Source organism: Malaya genurostris, chromosome 1 (genome assembly GCF_030247185.1).
Source record: "Malaya genurostris strain Urasoe2022 chromosome 1, Malgen_1.1, whole genome shotgun sequence".
Taxonomy (NCBI): Eukaryota; Metazoa; Arthropoda; class Insecta; order Diptera; family Culicidae; genus Malaya; species Malaya genurostris.
The window spans coordinates 140,677,679-140,684,819 of NC_080570.1; positions in this window are offsets into that span (position 1 = coordinate 140,677,679).

A 7,141-nucleotide genomic window follows, 5' to 3' on the forward strand; every position below is an offset into this window, starting at 1 on the left:
ACTTCACACAGTAGTTACTCAAACCTTTAATTTCGATTACGAAAATTGATTACATAACTTCGCTTTGCATCAATATCTAAACATAGTTCAGCATTATAGAAGTTGAAGTTTAAACGCACAAATTTTACGAATGCCTAAGATTTACCCATTCCGAAAAATTGCGTAAGAAAATGTTGCATTGTTTGTAATTATTTCCGCAATGGATACTCGATTCGTATATTACTCCATGTGATAATTTACTAACATCACCGTTTTCTTGGTTCATAAAGTTATACATAGAAGGCGTTGAGTTATTTTTTAGCTTTGCGTCAACCGTTTCCGGCAGAGAATTTCGTCTAGCGTTAATTACCGATTCTGTTTCTGTCGGATTTTTGCCCTACAATACTGGCAGGACCGTTCTGAATCGGTTCTTCATTTTTAGCGCCTTTGCCCCAACTCCTCATATTAAAATTGGCTCAACAATGAACCTCTGTCTGCCGGGTTTGTTGAACGAAAAAACTGGCATTCGGTTTAACGGTCTGTTTCAAAATCGGCAAACGAAGGTCCCGTGTTGGCCTCCCTTTGAACGATTGATTGCACTTTCATTGGACCAACGATCCAACGTACCAACCATGGACCATCCCCACTTGTACGCGGCTTGCAGATATTCCTCTAGACGGCTGGCTATGTCTGCCAGCCATTTTTGCCGAAATTCTGCCAGAATTCCGGCAAAAGTCTGGCAACCATACAACAACCGTTTTTGGCAGAGAATTTCGCCTAGCGGTTATTAACGGTTCTGTTTCTGTCAGATTCTTGCCATACAAGATTGGCAGAACCGTTGTGACCGTCGGTTCTACATTTTTAGCGTCTTGGTTTTATGTTTTCAATAAAAAGTACATATGAAAGGCAATACATTTCTGCCCTTCATATATACTAATTATGGAAAATGTTATTGCCAATAACATTCCTTTCTCACTACTAAACATACCCATATTACAATCTCATTTACCTCGTCTCATGATTCGTTTTTTGTAGGTACATGCGGGAAGAGTGAAATAAGCAAGAATCGCCGTACGTAGATAATGACTCAACTTCGCCTGGACAATTTTGACAGCAGCCGGAATGCCGGTTGCTCCAATTTCCTCACAAGCGGCTTGTTTTTCCTTTAGAAAGTTTGATTTCGTAAATTCATATGATCGGTCGAAAAACATATACATTCAAACGTATCCCTCGTAGTTCCATATTTAATTTCTCCCGATCAAATATCACAAACTGTCAAACATGTCGAGATTTGTCATAGCATTGAACGAGTTGCTCAGTTGTTATTTGTAACAAAGGAAGAATTTAAAGATATGCTGCACAACACGCTTTTTCAATAACACAACAGTTACCAGAATAGTAACAGAAGCTAATTTGATAAGTTACAGCATAAAAATACAGGACAGCACCTTAGCGTACTACTTGGGTTTTAACTTTGCATTTATTTCGATAGAGTTTGAGGTTTGAATAGAAAAACATCGCACATTCGAAATGCATAATGGATAATTTTACATTCCAATTCGATTGAAATGCAGAATTAGGGTAACCAAGTTCCGTATAAAATGTATCGACACAATAATAAATTTAAAGCCCCCAATCACGTTCAATTTTACGGACAGTTAGTCGTCAATCTGAGTCGAAACGAAATTGAACCCATTGGAGTCGTCCAAAAATTTGAGACCATATCCATCACGATTTCTAGTTGGACTCCGATTCAAGTATAAGAACTGATGGGTACAATTGCGATACAAACTGGGCCCTCAAACCACGGTCCGAGAGTTTTTTATAGCATAGCGCAAATAATAAAAAGTTTTTCGAATCAGTTCATAAGTAACATTGATTATTATTTTAATGTTGATTTATACGAAAGGCATTAATGCTACGTTAGGTGGATTAGGTCAACATACACAATGGCACGCGTCAAGGAACAAATATTTTCCTATTTCATCCTTATCGCTTAACATGACGGAAATATTAATAGTCCCATACAACAATACAATCGGGTTTCTAGAACAACCGAACAGAAGGAACAAACAAAGTGAGTCGGAAACGTACACTGCTGGAAATTTTTACCGTAATCAGTATTTTTAAGCGAAATTTCAACAGCTGATCAGTTAATGAATTGATTGAAAAAAGGTAGATGGCTTATGTCACAGGCATAACTGAAGGACGAGAACACGAATAAAACTGACACGCTTACTTTGAATATCGAAAATCGGTTTGTACAAGCTTCATATGTTTGTTTCCATAATTGTAAAGGTGCCCCTGTACTAAAGTGTGCATTTCATCAAGACCGCCACAAGAGCTTCAATGGAATAAACAATTTAATAGTTGTTTGGAATCGATTTCGGCATAACTACCATATTACTCAAGTCCGATCACAGTTACACCGTGATGGAAAAGGTTACTAATTCAATATTATTCAATAGGTTGCGTTTAGTATGCACCAGAATCGGAAATGTCAAAATTAATTGAGCATGATGTCCAATTAGGCTGTGAAACATTTCGCGGTTAATTTTAAATTTTGGTAAAAATCGGACACTCGAGCGCAGAGATGTCAGATATTTTCATAGAAAATCTGTATTCTTTGTATAAAAAATCTGTATCAATCTGTATTCACTAATAAAATGAAATTCTTACAACGAAATGATGCTAAGATATGTTATTCCAATAGATTATGGTTGTAGGATGGTAGATTCAATCAGTCATTGCCGCGCTCACAAGAATATTCAACGACGAAGTTTCATTTTTTTTATCCACAACAATTAAATTGTAATTCCATATATTTATCTAGTTAGAAATTAGTGATTTTATAATTTGACATGGAATTTCAACGCTCAATATCCTACGTCAAGTCGGTTCATACAACTCTCAGTTTGAAAGTAAAGTTTCATGATTCCATTACTTCCTTGAATAAAGCACTGTCTCCGAGCGTATCTTTTTCCAATAAATCATTTTTTCCATTAGTTTTTCATTCATTTGGCTTCTCCAATATATGATTCCACTAAATCATTGCAAAAAAATTGAACATCAGTTTAAATTGGTTTCAAATTATAATATAAATGGATTTCACAGATTTTCATATTAATTTGATTGATTGATAATTTGTTGATTGATAGATTTTTATATCGTCACTGGAATCAAATACTAAAAGATAGCTCAGACAGAAAAGTTAATTCTTTTCTTTCTTACTTTTTGTGAGATCTGTATAAATCTGTATTAAATTGAGGAAATCTGTATAAAATCTGTACTCTGTATTAAATCTGTATGGGCATGTAAAAATCTGTTTAATACAGATAAATCTGTATAAATGGCATATCTGCTCGAGCGGTTGTTTATGTTGTCAAAAAATAACCCTGCACGCTTAAAAATAGTTACTCAAAAATGAGTAAGATCCCACTCATCTATAGAAAAAGTGGAACAACTCTAATTTAGAGTAACTCTTTAGTTACTCAAATTTGAGTTCTTCCACTGGAAACGATTTTTGGGTAAAATCTACTCATTTACTGAGTAATGCTTTATTTGCCCATGTGCCAAAAATAGAGTAATTAGTTAAATTCTGAATGAAATTTTGTTCCACATATACCAAACTTGCGTAAAATTGCTCCTTTTTTAATTGTATTGTATTCAAATATTAAATAATTGACACGCAATACATAAAATAATCATTCTGTGTTTATTTATTATTCCGTTTACAATTGATTTCTAACTTCGAGATATCATATCAAGTGGCGATCGCTTGGAGTAGTGTGTCAATCGTAGCTTAACACACATATCAGTACTGCTCAGACACCAATCAGACACTTGTTCCTCATAAATGACACACTTGAGCATACTTGTTTCCGTTCTGAAGCACAGTACGGATCCCTTCTTGACACAATAACTGCGTCGATGGCACAACCAAGAGGACAGTCTAAAAATTGTGGTTTTTGCAGACACAACACTGTTTGTGTTAAGCGACTTACTCTTGAAATACGCGATCTCACTAACAAAAAATAGAACCTGTTACTACAAATGGTTATTACAACTTTTAGACTGATCTTGCGAATAGTAACATAAAAACGAGTTTTTGCGTTAAACTCAAATTTAGAGTAAGAGTTACTCATTATTATTGATGGTAACTACTCAATTTTTGACGTTTCCATGTATCTTTTGAAAATGAGTAACTAGTACTCAAACTCTGAGTAACTTTTTCTAAGCGTGTGCACAAGAGCATGGTTATTTTCGACAGATCGATGGTTATTTTCCGACACTGAAAAAAATCTTGCAATGAAAATTCTAATATTAATTTTTTAGTTGAAATAATTTCCGGCGGAAAATAAACCCAAATAACTTACCGTCCGTCAAATTTTGAAATGGGCCGCAGTTTTAGTTAAATTTAACTAATCGACACAAAAATAACCACTCAAGTGTCAGATTTCAACCAAAAGTTTAAATTAACCGCGAAATGGTTTACAGCCTCAGAGGTGGGAACTGTCCTATATTTGAAGTGTTTGTTTTTTCAGATGAAAACAATATTGCCAATAAACAGTACGACATTCAAAATAACAAACCGTTTAAAGTTCTGTGCAGAGTTAGAATTAAACTTTTCGTCTTCACATTCAAAAGTTATGAAGTGGTGTTCACTTACACCATTGAAATCGGATATCATTATTGTATCGGATAGTAAACATGAATACAACTGGATTGATTTGTAAAATCAAGATATAAAAATTCGGAAATGTTGGCGAAATTTTGGAATTCGCATTCAGATGAATTCGTTTCATTCTGCGTTTAAATTTTACATAGACTGAAAATAAACTTCACATACACTTAAATCAAAAAAATTGTTTATATAACAATGTCTTCTCTCACGCAAAAGATACAGCTTAAAGAATTCACTGCTTATTTTTTCTTACACAGTTTTATATATTTGAGGTGGTTCGATTCAGTGTACTGATTGGAAAAGCTGGCATATGTATATAAAAATATTGTAATGTATTAATTGGCTTTTCTAGCCACCGCATTCTAACTGTGAAGTCCCTCGGGAATGGCAAGAGTGATCCATATTGATTGATATTCATGCAATAAATCAGATAAAACATTCAACGCTAAAATTGAATGAAGCCAAACAAAAAAAAATGGAGAATTTGCGAGTTTGCAAAACATAGCCAGTAAGTGAATGTCTTATTTTTACCTGTGCTATTTTGACAGCTGCCGCGGAGTTCAACCAGGCTTCTGTCAGCTGCCAGAATTCCTAACAAGCTGATCAATTACCAGTTGTCTCGTTTGAAATTTGATTCAGAATTCACTAAGATTTCCAAATGAATTCCGAAACAGATGTAACCAGCGAGTCCGAATCGGTTGTTGTATCTGATTCGTAATCCATTTGGAAATCATACTGAATTCCGAATCAAATTCCAGACTAGTTAACTGGGTGTACGCGGTGAGTTGATTTTCCGCCAGATTTCTTGCAGCCAATCCCTACTTATTCGATGAGGCGAATTCCTAGTGGAACCGGTTGACTCATTAGAAGTGTATGTCTGACAGCGATAAAGCAGCCGGATACCAGAATGGCTGCCAGCCATTTTGCTTGCTGGCAGCCAAGCCTAGCCCGGTAGAAAACGGGCGAATGTTTCGTGTCATTCTGGCATTAACAGTCGTCATTAAATCGATCCTGAAAGCCGTCTGCTCCCCATGGTTGCCAAGGTAACCGAACACGGATACCAGAACCGATAAAAAGATGGCGCAATCTGTCAGGTTTTCTAGTTATATTTGATAAATTTTGGATAAATGAATAATTACTTGTTCTACGCCGTGGCATGAAGAAACTGACAGCTCTAGCATCGTTTCACTCGTGTTTCAAATATAGATAAAAAAATAAAACGGTAGCGTATACCAGTTTTAAATTCGACAGCAGATCTGTTCATCTAAATCTAGGACAGGACCAGATAACTGGTTTCTTTTTCCACAAAAATATGTCTCTTCTTATCCCGGTTATCCCCTGTTATAAATAATACATTCCTCGCTATCACTGTTGCCAGTAGAGATAATTATTCATTCTGAAAAGCTTTTACCCTTATATCATGCGATAATTTATCATTTAAAAACACTTAGACAAATGTTATATCAGTAAAAATATAGCTTTGAATTCATTTTGATCAGATGCTTGTTTTAAAGAAAACGTTTAGTTGAAACAGTTTAATATTTTTTTTCTGAAACACATTTTTGGGTAATTAATTTTTGCAGCTTTATTAACTAAAGTATCCATAACATTCAATTTGAGAAAGAATACTAACAAATGGAAGTATCCAAAGTTTTGGTGCTATTCTCAAGTACAAGCAACATATTCAATATTCTCGTCCATATCACACTTCGTGATTTCAGGCTTTCTCTTTGTATCATCAAGTGATTGTTAAATGTACTCGTAAACTTTCCACATTGACAGGACTTAAAAACAAATTGAACTTAAATCCTGTTGAAATTAATAATTTTGAAAAGATGATCTGAAAAACAAAATATGCAATACCAAACTACATTGTTGTACTTGCTTATGTCAATTTCAACCAATCACGAACTGGTCCGAAACTGGTCCTAGAAGTTGATTAACAATAGTCAGTTGCTTCAGTTTCACTTATATTATAGATCTTCCATATGAAACTTCCGAATTCTCTGCCGGAAACGGTTGTTGCATTGTTGCTAGACTCTTGCCAGAATTCTGCCAGCCGCGCACGAGTGATCTACCGCCCTGATAACTCGTTTGGAATTCGATTCGGAATTCAGTATGATTCAGATGCAACAACCGATTCCTTGGCTTGGAACCCGTTGTTGCATCTGATTCAGAATCCTCTTTGAAATTATACAGAATTCCGAATCAAATTCCAGGCAAGTTGACTGAGCGGACAGAGTTTCTGAATCTTTCCCACAATCAATCTCATCTGAATCAATACCGAATCTCAAATACTTCCATCGGGAAAACTAATTATGATGCAACAATTCATCATAATTTCAACAAGGTTTCATGTGTCATACAGCTCAGCGTCTACAAAACAAGTCTTCTTTTATCAAAGAACGATAAACCTGGCCTGCTTCGTGTCTAATCTTATGAAAGATTCGGGTCCTTCAACGTCAGCAGCATTGTTCT